At 45.9% G+C, this 16,345-nt stretch overlaps 1 long non-coding RNA gene across 1 annotated transcript in view; it reads right to left on the reverse strand.

Moving 5' to 3' along the window:
* Positions 1-261: 261 nt before the first annotated feature.
* Positions 262-16,345, reverse strand: part of LOC139276377 (uncharacterized) — a 177,637-nt gene continuing 161,553 nt past the window's right edge. Inside the window, exon 3 of the long non-coding RNA XR_011595922.1 lies at positions 262-291. This is a non-coding gene — a long non-coding RNA (uncharacterized lncRNA). The remainder of the gene's footprint in view (positions 292-16,345) is intronic.

Below are 16,345 nucleotides of genomic sequence, written 5' to 3' on the forward strand. Positions count from 1 at the left end.
TTCTGCGGACACTTGGCTGACTTGGCAGGAGGCTGATGTCAGGCGCTTCCGGATCCTCCAGGTGAAGGGGCACAAATATGGGCCCTTCTCCCTCCTCTCTCTTCTCTTCTTTCTGGCCCTGGGTGGCAGAGGTGAGAGCGGTGGACATGGATGATGTGGGCTGGGGATGCAGGAAAGATCCAGTGTCCTCGGGTGTGGAGAACATCGGGGTGGGAGACGCTGGGGTGTGACAGCATCTGTGAAGGCCAGAGGTCAATGGTCTCTCTAGATCTATGGTGTCCGAGTCAGCATCTGCAAGTAGAGGACAAAATTTCAGTCTATAGTTGGGGGGGGGGGAGGGGATGGTGGTGAAAGTGAGTTCCGAGCCGTTCCATATCACATTATGCCAGCAAGGAATACTATCCCTACATGTCCACACCAATAATGGGCGACAACATCTGCGTTCAACTGTGAGTGCATTAACATTGCATGTACTTTCATGCCATGACCGTCACTGACACCAGAGATGAGTGTAGCATTAACCTGAGGTAGCACCGGATCTACAGAAACATTCGTGGTTGGAATGCGGCAATGTCCCACGCTCCTCCGGCCTGGTCCATTCCACCACATCTTGTGGGCCCCCTCCGGTCGCACTCAAACTTGCCTGTTTGGCTGCTTGTTTTCTCTGCACAAATAAATGTTGCAGCCTTTACCCCCTGTGCTCATGCCCCCCACACACACTCCCACACACACTCACATCGCGTGCACAACCTTTTTGGCCTTGGACAGGAGGGGCCGAATAAATTTGTGCTCACTTTAGCTGCCGCCACCAAATCGTTCCACGGTTTGCAGCATTGATCCCCATCCCACTCCATGTTGCCCCTGAACTGACCATCTGACCTATGTCCATTCAAAGACATTGGTATTGGGCTGGTGGAGGCTTGCCACACCCATCCCGGGTGAGTTCGCTGTACCTGCGCCCAACCTTTGTCACTGGCTCCTCCAACTCCTGCTCATTGAACCACGGAGCTCTGAGCCTGGTTCTAATGAGAAAGGGAATAGAAGAGTTGTGAATGTGTCAGTTGAAAAGGATTATGGGAAGATAGCTAAAAGAAAATGTCAAGCTGCGATATTTGCAATGTCGACACAAAAAGGGGGTTACTCAGAGTTGTGGTCAAACACGAGTTACGCGAAAAAGCAAAGTCAGGTATGAGTCAGACGCTATAACAAGCCATAAAATAGGGAAATACGAAGCCCCGAAACTGTAAACAAGCTAGGCCTAGTGCCCGCCCTGTCTGGGGGACCTGTCGGCCTGCCATTGGATGTATTCTGGGGGAAGCAGAAAGTGATTGGATGAACTAAGTGCTAATCAAATGTGTTCTGTTTTGAAAATGTATAACTGCTGTGGTTTCGCGCTGTAATGAGACTTGTCAAGAGAGAGGTGGACAGACTCAAATCGAGGGTGTTCCCTTTATCTTAACAGGTCCCGGCCGGAGAATCTCTAATAAAGGTCTTATGTTGCTAAGACTAAAAGTGTTCGTGTGTCAGTGAATTTGCTGAAACAAATTGAAGGGAAAAGAATCCAGTATCTACATTTGGTGTCAGAAGTGGGATCTCAACGGACGACTGCCGAAAACTTGCGAATTAAGAGCCAGACTAGCCTTGGACGAGACGAGAGGAAAATGGCCACTGGAGTAAGCATAATTTCAATACTGCTTCAGTTTCCTCCGGTTTCAAAAGTCTGAGGAAAGTTTAGCCACTCACTGGTTCTCAGGTGGTGTCTGAACGAGATCCAGGTCAATCTGGCGAACACTTTTTAAACTTAGGAAATAAGTGTCCAAATCAGGTGTGATGTCGACCTTGTATATCACTTGGCCTGTCCAGGGACTGATTGGATTTAAATCTGGAACCTAGAACAAATTAAGTAAGGATCGTGCGGCAACACAAACAGGAAAACCGTGCGGCGACACGGAGGGATAGAGAATCGCGCGAACCACGTAGGGAAACGTGGAGGTTAGGGAATTACGTAAAATTAAGCTGCGGGACTACGCGGGACTGTGTAAATTTAAATTGTACTTACGCCAGGTACGGTGTCGATCTTGTATATCACTTGGTCCGCCTAGGACCCTGATCCAATGTGCGGCGACACAAGGATGGGTAATTTAGATAAAACTACGAATTCCCTGAAAGGTCATGGATCCAAAAATTAATAGGAAAGAAGAGAGACTCTTGTGAATGTCTGTTTTAAATGAGAAATGCTTGTATGATTTTTACTGTGGATAAGGAAGCTTGTGTGGGAAACCGGGGAGTTGTGGGTTGTTTTAGCTCCACCCACTTTTTCAAACAGTGAAAGTTTTTTTTAATACTTCATAGTGTTGTCCTGTATGTGGGAAGTTTAAGAGTGTGAACCTTATTGAATTACGTATATTCGGATGATAAGTTACGGAGCCAGGAAATGCACAAAGGATAGGTTTGTTGAGTAAAAAAAATACATGGTCCCGGTGGTTAAAAAAGGATTTAATAGCCAAATGGAGACAGTACTGTCAAAAGCTGAAAGATGAGTCCCTTCTGTCAAGCTGGCGGGAAAACGCCACTAAACTAGGATTCTCCTTGACAGAAGGAGGACATCTTAAAACTGTACACGTCTTAAAGAGTGCGCGCACGAGAAACGTACTAAGAGTTCCCCTGGGACATCTGAGAAGGGTACCGATAGACTACGTAGTCGAATGGTTGGCTTTGCGTTGACCGAGGCTGATGATGAAATTGAAGAATGGACACAGCCGCACCCAACGGCGCCTCCTGCAGCCTCTGACCCTTTGTCACAGCCTCCTTTCCATCCCCCTCCACCTTACACTCCGGCGAGAGGAGTTAAAGATAAATGTAACCCCACACCAACGAAGCGACAAGCCCAAACGGACTCCTCATCTTCTGATAGCGATTCAGATCCCCAGTTCACAGGCAATATAGCTGAGAGGACCAGATCTCACACTCGGAAGGGCAGAACTATATCTCGACATCACAGACAGTCCCGTAAATCCTCTAGTCAAACTACCAGTCCCAGTTGTGAAAGGCATAGCAAACACTCCCGCCGATCGAGACGCGGAGGTGCCGAGCAGTCAGACAGCTCCGAACCATCCTCCGACCTAGAAATGCCTTCCAAGATTGACACCCCCATCCCAAAGCCCCGACACCAATTCCCAGTCCGACCAATGTCAAACCCTGATGCACAACAAGCTGCAAACCACCCCACCACAGATGTCTGTGTGCCGTGGAAACCTAACAAAATTATGACCCTTCTGGTCACCATACCAGATCAAAAAAAAAAGAACCTGTCAAGTTTATAGATCATCTTCGAACTACTATTTCAGTTTATAATGCAGAATCAAGAGACTTGTGGTCCTTAGTGCAGCAGGCCCTGAGCCCGACTGAACACGTCCGGTTCTTAGAAAATTTGGGGCGAGCCACCCATGATGCATTAGTGACTGCTCACCCTAATAATGCCCAGGATCGCCTAAACGCTATCTTTAATGCTCTCAGCATGGCAGAAGCCCATCAGTATGGCAGCAGTATTAGAAACTAAACCCAAACGAGAAGAAACTACCGATGAATTCATGGAAAGATTTATTGAAATATACGGAGGTCAATCAGGAGATAATGCCTTCAGGGCAGGGGATAATTCACCTCAATTCTGCGTTATCCTACTTCAGTACCGGCCCTATTCGATTGCTCACGCTATCCGGACAAATAATATGAATTGGGCAGATAACAGTAAAGCCCAGATGGAAAGGGCAGTTAAATATTATTGGCAGGAAAAGAAAGGAGAGGGGGGAGGTGCGCCCCCAACCCGGGTCAAGACTGAATACGTGACTAGAAAGGAAGAGCCGCCTCGGGTGGAAGGACCAAAACCTGACCCAAGGGGATACCAGATGGAACCATAGTATTGTTTGCAGGGTTGGGTGGATAAACAGGGATAAGGTTATACCCAAATGGCCCGGGCCCTGTAATTACGGACCGCCCTATTGTCACCGGCCTGGTATGGGAAGAGGTCGGGGCTGGGAAAGACGAGATGGATGCTTTAATTGTGGGCAAGAAGGACATTGGAGTAGAGAGTATCCCTCCCGTCGGCACGAAAGAGGAAGAGGAGGAAGAGGAGGGGGGCAAGGGGGGAGAGGACGGGGATCTTACACTAACTTCTCCCAGAATAACCCCTTTGGCCAACCGTCCCCCGATTACATATCTTGATTGTACAGAGAACCTCCCCGGATGACGAACCAATTTGCCAGTTTCCAGTCCCTAGCACGGCTAAACAAATGCGACAGTGGTGGGGGATGATCAATTACTGCAGATCCTGGATCCCTAACGTTGCCCTGATGACTAAGCACCTCACCCCGTATACAACTAAAGAAGGCAGCTTTGAAATAAAAACCGCAGACGTCCAAGCCTTTAAGGAACTAAAGACAGCCCTGCTGCAAGCTCCGGCTTTGGGCCGGCCCCTCTATGACTGGCCCTTTCAACTGTATTGTACAATCCTGAAAGACTGTGCTACCGTTGTCTTAACACCTCTCACTCCGTAGCTGCCCTCCTGAGCCAACTGCAGACTCAACACCTTACCTTTCGGCACTGTACTGCAATTAATCCGGCCTGTTTTCTTACTGAGCCACCCCAAGATGAGGAAGAACCCAGTCATGATTGTTTATCTTTAATTCAAGGGGCCTCGTCGGTCAGGGAAGATTTAGTTGATGTACCAATGGAAGACCCAGACTGTAATATGTATGTTGACGGAAGTTCTTCTATTAATCCAGAAGGTACACGGATCTCAGGATACGCCATAGTAAACCAGGAGAATCAGGTCTTGGAATCTGCCGCTTTGAAACCACCTATAACGCCCAACAAGCTGAACTATTCGCCCTCACCCGAGCCTGTATCTTGGCCAAACACCTCAAAGTCAATATCTGTACCGACTCTAGGTATGCCTTTGGGGTAGCCCATGATTTCGGACAATTATGGAAAAATAGGGGATTCCTAACCTCACAGGGGAATGAGATATCCCATAGGCAACTAGTATCTGATTTGTTGCAAGCCCTCATGCTCCCCAAGCGTGTTGCCATTGTCAAGTGTACCGCCCACACTACCGGAAAGTCTCCGGTTGACATAGGAAACCGCTGTGCTGACAGAGATGCTAAACAGGCTTCTTGCGGACAACAAATGGTGGTGCCTAGAATGATGAGTCAAACTAAAAGTCCTGCCAAGGATAAGTTAGCCTCGGAAGAACCAATGCCAACCATCCAAGATGTCATTAAAGCACAGGAGGACGCTCCTGAAAAAGGTAAACTGTTGTGGAAAGATTATGGATGTACTTATGACAATGTTTCTAAACTCTGGACTACTCCCGCGGAACAGACTTGCATGTCTGACGAGTTGGCTCTGTGGGTTATTGCATGTATGCATTTTGCTACTCATTGTGGAGCAAGGACCACGAGTGACACACTTTTGGCTACTTGGTGGCACCCTAGACTCCAGGCGCTCGCTCAGAACATCAGTAGCCGTTGCCTGGTTTGCCAGCAACATAATCCAGGGAAGGGAGTCCCCTGTGACTGGGGTAAGACGCCCCTACCAGAAGGTCCCTTTGAGACATTGCAGTTGGACTACATTGAGTTGCAAAAAGTTCAGTGTTACAAATATGTGTTAGTAATAGTAGATGTGTTTAGCAGATGGATTGAAGCCTACCCTACCCTGGACAATAAGGCTCAAACTGTAGTTAAGGTGTTAATGAGGGAAATTGTTCCTAGATATAGTATCCCAGCTCAACTGATGACCACCTATGTTCTTTCTCTGACTCAGGCTCTGCGACTAGCTCACAACCAGGTTCGAGAGGCTCACCTTGACCTCCCAGTTTTACCCGAATCGTCCCTTGTGGTACCAGGGAAGTATGTCCTGATCAACAAATGGATTCGAAAGGGACTAGAGTCACGATGGGAGGGGCCTTTTCAGGTGTCACTTACTACCCCCACCGCAGCTAAGTTTGAAGGGAGAAGTGCCTGGGTTCACCTGCACCACTCTAAACTTATTACTTAATAATGGGCCTCTCACTGGTCATCCTAACCCTTATTTCTGTTCCAGACTTCCTCTCCTCCATAGCTGAATAAACCACATCCTTGGGGCAGGAAGAAAAACGGCAAGAACACGGCAGGAGAAAGGAAATGCCGACTTAGCTGTTTTCTGATCTATCCTTATTTTATTGTTAACTAATGTGTAGTATCGTCTAAAATTATTTAAACATGTGTAAGCTAGCAGGTATAATTGTGCTATCTTGTGCTATCCTAGCAGAACTAGAAGGGCTACAGGATAACTTATTTTATCAGACCCATACCCGATTGTATGGCAATCGAACTGTGTGTTATCCACTAGCCCAATCAGTAGAGGCCCTGTTCGTGGCTACCCCTGGGTGGACCCCCGGCGACTTATATACGGCGGATACCTCGGACGCACCCCGTGAGGGACAAACGGGCGAATATAGAAGGGGTATACCGGGAAGATGTGTGGAATTAATAGATTCCATGAAACCTGAGTGCAGGAGATCCCAGGGAAAGAACGGAGCGGTATGCTCAGACATTGCAAGCTACCCGCTTTGCTTCTCAGGACAAGGGTGGGGTTGTGTATATGCCCTGGTCCCCGGGAACGCCACCTGTGTGCAGACACAGTGTGCCCGTCAGCACTGTCGAGTGCGTAAGGGCCAGTTTACCTGTACCTGTAACGAGCAAAGATGCCTGAACGTGACCGCAGGAAGGCAAGTTATCTGCGGTCAGTGTAACGGAACTCATGTCAGCTCAGAAACATGGGCATACCCGTTTGATGCTTACCAATTGGTAAAATCGGGCTCAAATTCAAGGGAACCTAGCAATTGGTGGTATAAGCAGTTCACGAGTGTTAGCAACACCGACGTAAAGTGTTATCGAGCTAAGGAAGGATTCGTGTTCCTCCTCAACGGCACCTTCAAGACAGCAACACCGACCCTCCCGGTCCTCTTTGCAGTAGGAACTATTGGACTACTCACTGTCCCATGCCCCAAAAGGGGGCATACCCAGAGAAGGATAGTAACACGAGCTATCAGCAAGGAGTTCTGTGCCGATTGGGAGGATCCTATCACACTGGGATCATCACTCAGCTACGGGTTCCTCGGGGCCCTATCGGTAGGTGGATCGGCAGGGGTAATTAGTGCCAAAAATAGGAACTACCTTATTTGCGGATTGACTATTTTGGGAAATAGCACATCTAAGGGACTGGATGCCATCAACAGAGAGCTGTCTGAACTAAGATTGTATATGCAGCAAACCCGCTATGCCGTGGATTATCAGCTGGCCCAACAAGGAGGAGTGTGCACAATTATAGGGGACAAATGTATAACACATGTCACGGATGAATCATATAATATCACCCAAGCCATTAATGCCATAAAAAAGCAGCTGGATGAGTTTAGGCAGGGCCCAAAGAAAGGAGATAGTTGGTTGGATTGGTTATTTGGAGGATCCTGGGGATCTTATTTAATGCATGGAGCAGTTATTCTCGTTATGATAATAGTTACCTGTTGTCTGATTATCGGTTGCTTTAATGTCTGTTGTAAAGTAATGATGGCAAAATTGGAACAAACTCTTACAGTCACGAGCTCCCGGAATCTGGTTCAACAGACTAAAAGTTTACTCGAGGATCAAGAAGAGTATGAGAAACAAGAATGTGAATGGCTGAATGTGATAGTCCTGGAATAATCACCAGGGTTATCATGGAATGATAAAAGGGGGGAATAAGAATGTGAATAGAAGAGTTGTGAATGTGTCAGTTGAAAAGGATCATGGGAAGATATTTGCAATGTCGACAAAAAAAGGGGGAAGATAGCTAAAAGAAAATGGGAAGATAATTGCAATGTCGACACAAAAAGGGGGTTACTCAGAGTTGTGGTCAAACACGAGTTACGCGAAAAAGCAAAGTCAGGTATGAGTCAGACGCTATAACAAGCCATAAAAAAGGGAAATACGAAGCCCCGAAACTGTAAACAAGCTAGGCCTAGTGCCCGCCCTGTCTGGGGGACCTGTCGGCCTGCCATTGGATGTATTCTGGGGGAAACAGAAAGTGAATGGATGAACTAAGTGCTAATCAAATATTTTCTGTTTTGAAAATGTATAACTGCTGTGGTTTCACGCTGTAATGAGACTTGTCAAGAGAGAGGTGGATAGGCTCAAATCGAGGGTTTTCCCTTTATCTTAACTGGTCCCGGCCGGAGAATCTCTAATAAAGGTCTTATGTTGCTAAGACTAAAAGTGTCCGTGTGTCAGTGAATTCGCTGAAACAGATTGAAGGGAAAAGAATCCAGTATCTACATTAGCAGTCTTCATTGATGCTTTCTGGCCATTCATCCTCCTCTATGATGAGAGGAAAGGTTGCTGAACAGTTTGGTTATAAAGTTGTCACATTGCCCTCTCTGCAACTCAGACTGGCCCCTCTCCAATACCACCTTTGCTCTCTAACCTCCAACTTTCCCCTCTCTCTCTCTCCTTCCTCTCTCTCTCCTCTATATATTCTCTCTCTCTCCTCTCTATCCTCCATATTCTCTCCTCTCCTCTCTCTGTCCTCTCTCCTCTCTCTCCTCTATATTCTTTCTCTCCTCTCTCTCTTTCTTTCCTCTACATTCTCTCTCTCCTCTCCTCTCTCTGTCCTCTCTCTCTTCTATATTCTCGCTCTATATTCTCTCTCTCCTCTCCTCTCTTATTGTTTTTCTGTATCCTCTCCTCTTATCCTCTGCTCTCTTCTCTTCTCAGGCTCGTGTCTCTCTCTTCTGGCTCTCTCCTCTCCTCTCCCCTCTCAGGTGAAATTGAGTGGTGTCCTTTTATGGCCCTGAGCACTTACTCAATTAGCATGCAAGGGCCACAAAAGGACTACAACAGGCTACACAGTCTAGAATTTAAAAAAATGCCTAAATCCCGCGCATGTGCAGTGGAGGCCCTCCGAAAAAACCCGAGTGAAGAGGCATCTGCCTGATGCATTCTGATGATGCTTGCCGCCGAGTCCTGCTCCCGCTCGCCAACTGACATCCGCTGCCCCTCCCGCTGCCGCCCACACAACGGCATCAAAGTCACTCCCGATGGGCCCCCGCGTCAGCGGGTGCCAAAAAGGTGCCTCCCGCCTGGTGGCCACCAAGAAATGGGCAGCCACCAAAGTCGGCCCCATAGTATTGTAGAGCTAGAGAAAGATATATATTAAATACAACTTGTATTTTTATAGCGCCTTTAACGTAGTAAAATGCCCCAAGTCGCTTCACAGGAGTGTTATAACACAAAGTTTGACATCAAGCCACATAAGGAGATATTAGAGCTGATGACTAAAAGCTTGGTCGAAGTGGTAAGTTTTAAGGAGCGTCTTAAAGGAGGAAAGAGAGGTAGAGGGGTTTAGGGAGGGGATTCCAGAGCTGAGGGCCTTGGCAGCTGAAGGCACTGCCACCAATGGTGGAGCGATTAAAATCGAGGGTGCTCAAGAGGCCAGAACTGGAGTTATCTCAGAGGTTTGTAGGGCTGGAGAAGATTACAGAGATAGGGAGGGGCCATGGAGGGATTTGAAAACAAGGGTGAGAATTTTAAAAGAGCAGCATTGCTTAACCGGGCACCAATGTAGGTTAGCGAGCACAGGTAATGGGTGAATGAGACTTGGTGTGAGTTAAATATGGGTAGCAGAGCTTTGGAGGGTAGAACCAAAAACAGACAAGTGACAGCATTAAAAATGCAGTGAAGAAAATCATTCTAAAGATGTTAGGTAGTAAGATGACGCAGGATATGTGCCCAACGATGCAGACAGTGAGAAACCTCTGTACTAGAAATTAATCAACTCAATGCAAGGAGTATAGAGAATAAGGCAGATGAGCTGAGAGCACAGAAAGACACTTGGGAGTACGATATTATATACTATTACTGAGACATGGCTGAAAGAAGGGCAGGTATGGCAGCTCAACATTCCTGGTTACAGGGTTTTCAGACGGGATAGAGAGGAGTGTAAAAAAGGAGGGGGGGTTTGCAGTATTAATTAAAGAAACATTATTTCATGGTCTCTCTTTGCTTTCCTTATATCTTTTTTAATTGCACCCCTTCACTTCTTATACTCCTCTAGAGTTTCTGCAGTATTGAGATCTCGGTATCTGTCATAAGCTTCCCTTTGTTTCTCCATATTACCCTGTATGTGCCTTGACATCCAGCAGGCTCTACGTTTGTTGAGAAGGGATGCTATGTTAGAGGCTTCATCAAACGAGGTATTATGGGTTAAATTGAAGAACAAAAAGGGGGAAAATCACACAACTAGGAGTACTACAGACCCCCAAACAGTCAGAGGGAGATAGAAGAACACATATGTGGGTGAATTGATGCGAAGTTCAATAACTGTAGAGCTGTAATAGTGGTGGATTTCAAATACCCTAATATTAACTGGGAAAAAAGTAGTGTGAATGGTACAGAGAATGCGGTATTCCTAAAATGCATTCAGGAGAACTTCTTTAACCAATATGTAACAAGTCCAACAAGGGAGGGGACGGTTCTGGACTTGGTTTTGGGGAATGAAGAGCAGCAGGTGAAAGGGGTATCAGTGGGAGAGCATTTTGGTGTGAGTGATCATAATTCAGTAAGATTTAGGGTATCTATGGAAAAGGACAAAGTTGGACCGAAAAAAAAGTTCTCAATTGGGGTAAAGCCAATTTTGCTGAGCCGCGATGGGATTTGGCCAAAGTAGACTGGAAACAGCTGGTAAATCAGTGTCAGAGCAGTGGGAGGCATTCAAGGAGGAGATCCTGAGGGTACAGAGCCTTAAAGAAAAAGGGTGGAGGTAACAAATCTGGAGCCCGCTGGATGTCAAGGGACATACAGGGTAATATAAAGAAAAAAGGGAAGCTTATGACAGATACCGAGATCTCAATACTGCAGAAACTCTAGAGGAGTATAAGAAGTGTAGGGGTACAATTAAAAAAGATATCAGGAAAGCAAAGAGAGACCATGAAAGAATGTTGGCAAATAAAATCATGTAAAACCCAAAGATGTATTATAAATACATTAAAAACAAGAGGATAATTAGAGAAAGAGTGGGGCCTATTAGAGACCATAAAGGAAATCTGTGTGTGGAGACAGAAGATGTGGGTATGATTCTTAATGAATACTTTGCATCTGTTTTCACAAAAGAGAGTGGCAATGCAGACTTTGCAATGAGAGAGGAGGAGTGTGAAATATTAGATGGGATAAACATAGTGAGAGAGGAAGTATTAAGGGGCTTCGCAGCTTTGAAAGTGGATACATCCCCAGGTCTGGATGAAATGTATCCCAGGCTGTTAAGAGAAGCAAAAGAGGAAATAGCAGAGGCTCTGACTATCATTTTCCAGTCCTGTCTGGCTACAGGTGTGGTGCCAGAGGACTGGAGGTATGCTAATGTTGTACCTTTGTTTAAAAAGGGAGAAAGGGATAGACCGAGTAAGTATAGGCTAGTCAGCCTAACCTCAGTGGTGGGGCCATTATTGGAAAAGATCCTGAGGGACAGGATAAATCTTCATTTGGAAAGACATGGATTAATCAAGGACAGTTAGCATGAATTTGTTAAGGGAAGGTCGTGTCTGACTAACGATTTAATTTTTCGAGGAGGTAACCAGGAGGGTCAATGAAGGCAGTGTGTATGATAGAACATAAGAACATAAGAAATAGGCCCCTCGACCCTGCTCCGCCATTCAATAAGATCGTGGTTGATCTGATCATGGGCTCAGTTCCACTTCCCTGCCCGTTCCCCATAACCCCTTATCCCCTTATCGTTTAAGAAACTATCTATTTCTGTCTTAAATCTATTCACTGTCCCAGCTTCCACAGTTCACTGAGGCAGCGAATTCCAGAGATTTACAACCCTCTGAGAAAAGACATTTCTCCTCATCTCAGCTTTAAATGGGCGGCCCCTTATTCTAAATTCATGCCCTCTAGTTCTAGTCTTCCCCATCAGTGGAAACATCCTCTCTGCATCCACCTTGTCAAACCCTTCATAATCTCATACGTTTCAATAAGATCATCTATTCCAATAAGTAGAGGCCCAACCTACTCAATCTTTCCTCATAAGTCAAACCCTCTCAGCTCCAGAATCAACCTAGTGAACCTTCTCTGAACTGCCTCCAAAGCAAGTATATCCTTTCGTAAATATGGAAACCAAAACTGCACGCAGTATTCCAGGTGTGGCCTCACCAATATAGCTGTAGCAAGACTTCCCTGCTTTTATACTCCATCCCCTTTGCAATAAAGGCCAAGATTCCATTGGCCTTCCTGATCACTTGTTGTACCTGCATACTATCCTTTTGTGTTTCATGCACAAGTACCCCCAGGTCCCGCTGTACTGCAGCACTTTGCAATCTTTCTCCATTTAAATAATAACTTGCTCTTTGATTTTTTTCAGCCAAAGTGCATGACCTCACGCTTTCCATCTGCCAAATCTTTGCCCATTCAATTAGCCTATTTATGTCCTTTTGCAGATTTTTTGTGTTCTCCTTACACATTGCTTTTCCTCCCATTTTGTATCATCTGCAAACTTGGCTATGTTACACTCAATCCCTTCTTCCAAGTCATTAATATAGATTGTAAATAGTTGGGGTTCCAGCACTGGTCCCTGCGGCACCCCACTAGTTACTGGTTGCCAACCCGAGAATGAACCATTTATCTTGACTCTCTGTTTTCTGTTAGTTAGCTAATCCTCTATCCATGCTAATATATTACTCCCAATCTCGTGAACTTTTATCTTGTGCAGTTACCTTTTATGTGGCACCTTGTCAAATGCCTTCTGGAAGTCCAAATACACCACATCCACTGGTTTCCTTTTATCCACCCTGTTCGTTACATCCTCAAAGAATTCCAGCAAATTTGTCAAACATGACTTCCCCATCATAAATCCATGCTGACTCTGCCTGACCGAATTTTGCTTTTCCAAATGTCCTGCTACTGCTTCTTTAATAATGGACTCCAACATTTTCCCAGTGATGTAGTGTATATGGACTTTAGCAAAGCTTTTATAAGGTCACACATGGCAGACTGGTCGCGAATGTAAAAGCCCATAGGATCGAGGGCAAAGTGGCAAGTTGGATCCAAAATTGGCTCAGAGGCAGGAAGCAAAGAGTAATGGTTGATGGGTGTTTTTGTGAGTGGAAGGCTGTATCCAGTGGGGTTCCGCAGAGCTCAGTGCTGGGTCCCTTGCTTTTTGTGGTATATAGCAATGATTTGGACTTGAATGTTGGGGGTTAGATTAAGAAGTTTGCAGATGACACTAAAATATGCTGTGCGGTTGATAATGAAGAAGAAAGCTGCGGACTGCAGGAAAATATCAATATACTGGTCAGAACATAAGAACATAAGAAATAGGAGCAGGAGTAGGCCATACGGCCCACCGAGCCTGCTCCACCATTTAATACGATCTTGGCTGATCCGATCATGGACGCAGGTCCACTTTCCTGCCCGCTCCCCATAACCCCTTATTCCCTTATCGGTTAAGAACGGTAGCAAATGGAATTCAATCCAGATAAGTGTGAGGTAATGCATTTGGGGAGGTCTACCAAGGCAATGAAATACACATTAAATGGTATGACATTGAAAAGTGTAGAGGAACAAAGGGACCTTGGTGTGCGGGTTCACAGATCCCTGAAGGTAGCAAGCCAGGTAGATAAGGTGGTGAAGAAGGCATATGGAATGCTTGCCCTTATTGGTCGAGGCATGGCATACAAGAGCAAGGACGTTATAAAACACTGGTTAGGCTGCAGCTTGGGTACTGTGTGCAGTTCTGGACACCACATTACAGGAAAGATGTGATTGCACTGGAAAGGGTGCAGAGGAGATTTACAAGAATGTTGCCTGGACTGGAGAATTTTGGCTATGAGGAAAAATTGGAGATGCTGGATCCGTTTTCTTTGGAACAGAGGAGGCTGAAGTGAGAACCGATTGAGGTGTATACAATTATAAGGGACCTGGACAGAGTGGATAGGAAAGAATGTTTCCCTTAGCAGAGAGCTCAACAACTAGGGGGCATAGATTTAAAGTAATTGGGAGGGGGGGCTGGGGGTATAGAGGAATGAGGGGAAATGTCTTTACCCAGAGGGTGGTGAGGGTCTGGACCTCACTGCCTAAAAGGGTGATCAAGGCAGAAACCCTCACCACATTTAAAAAATACTTGGATGGGCACTTAAATGCCATAACCTACAAGGCTTCGGAGCATGAGCTGGAAAGTGGGATTAGGCTGAATAGCTCTTGATCGGCCAGCATGGACATGATGGGCCGAAATGGCCTCCTTCCATGCTGTAAATTTCTATAATTCTATGATTCAATCAAAATGTTCCACTGAATTCTAAATGTTTATTTCTTGTTGTTCTTCACATTTTGTTTTGTTGTGATTTGTACTCATCAAGATGAAGGATGTTAGCGCTAGCGGGTGGAATGAGTATCCACTGAATTTCAGCATCATGTATTGCTGAGTGGCGCTAAAAAAGAATGCAACTAGCCACAGGATGAGTTACATCCCAGCTGTGCCCAAGACCGACAATGCAGTTACTTACCAAATTACAAATAATATAACTAAGTTTATCCATCTTCAAACATTCAGCGTGACGATCGATCTATCTCTAATCTTTCAGTGTGTCTTTCCCTCTACCTCCTCTCAGTGTATCTATCCCTCTATCTCCACTCTTTATGTGTCTATCCCTCTATCTCCACTATCTCAGTGTACCTATCCCTCTATCTCCACTCTCTAGGTGTATCTATCCCTCTATCTCCAATCTCTCAGAGTATCCATCCCTCTATCTCCAGTCTCTCAGTGTGTCTATCCCTCTGTCTCCAATCTCTCTGTGTATCTATCCCTCTATCTCCAGTATCTCAGTGTGTCTATCCCTCTATCTCCACTCTCAGTGTGTCTATCCCTCTATCGCCAGTCTCTCAGTGTGTCTATCCCTCTATCTCCACTCTCTCAGTGTATCTATCCCTCTATCTCCACTCTCTCAGTGTATCTATCCCACTATCTCCAGCCTCCCAGTGTGTCTATTCCTCTAACTCCAACCTCTCAGTGTGTTATCCCACCTTTAATCGAAGCCACCCCTCCTGGCTATACCTACCACCACTTGCCTCGCCCAGACCGCCATGGTGGCGGTATAGCTCTCATCACCAAATCATACCTTGGTCTGCCCCCCTACTTCTCTGGCACTTTCTCATCTTTTGAACGTCTCGCTTTATTCCACTCCTCTCACCGCCCATTTAATATTCTCATTCTCTACTGCCCATCCAAATTTGATAAAAACTTTATCACGGATGTATCCTCACTGCTTTCCTCCCTCAGCCTATGCACCGAGCGACTTCTCTTCCTCAGTGACTTTAACCTCCATCTCAATTCATCATGCTCTCTCTCCTCTGAGTTCACTACCCTCCTGTCCTCCTTTAATCTCTCCCTCCATGTAAATCCCTCAACCCAAATTCACGGCCACCCCCTTGACCTCGCAATCTCTTGTGGCCTTGCAATTCCAACTGTAACAATTAAAGATAAAGCCATCTCTGACTATTTCCTTGTATCGCTCTTGACCCACATCCCCCTTCCCCAATCCAAACCTACATCCTTCTGCATCTTCCCCTGGAAAAAACTCTCTCCAAACTCTCTTTCAACTGCATTTATTAAATCTTTGGCCCATTTTAACAATGACATTTCTGCAGACAGCGATCTCCTCAACCATACCCTCATCACCAGCTTTGATGCCCTACTTCCTATTAAAAAGATAACTCTATCACACGCTGGCTGTTCCCCTGGTACATCTTCGCTCCCTCAAGTCAAAAGGGCACAGACTTGAATGGATGTTGCGGACTGTCATGTATTCAACTATCATTGTAACCCATGTATAAGCTGACCTAAGTTGTACACCTTGAGAACATTGACTACAAGGGGGTGAACTTGTGGGAGACACTCCTAACCTGGACTAAAAGGGGAAGCTCCACCCACCTTCATCATTTGAGGTCTTGGTAATAAAGGTAACTGGTCACAGAGTGACCTTCTCTCAAGTATGGGCCTCGTGTGCATTTATCCTGTATAGTAAGAACATATCATTGGCGACGAGAAACTGGGATTTAAACCACACGAGCATGGCCACTAGCAGCACAGAAGAGAGGTACTGTGTTGGTGATGATTGGGATGACTTTATTGAGAGACTACAGCAAAGTTTTGTCACTAAGGAATGGTTGGGACAGGATTTGGCTGACAAACGCAAGGCTCATCTCCTGACAGTTTGTGGATGCAGAACGTGTTCCATGATGAAGGACCTTCAAGCGGCAGAGAAGCCGACGGACAAGACGTTCAA

Source organism: Pristiophorus japonicus, chromosome 11 (assembly GCF_044704955.1).
Source record: "Pristiophorus japonicus isolate sPriJap1 chromosome 11, sPriJap1.hap1, whole genome shotgun sequence".
Classification (NCBI taxonomy): Eukaryota; Metazoa; Chordata; class Chondrichthyes; family Pristiophoridae; genus Pristiophorus; species Pristiophorus japonicus.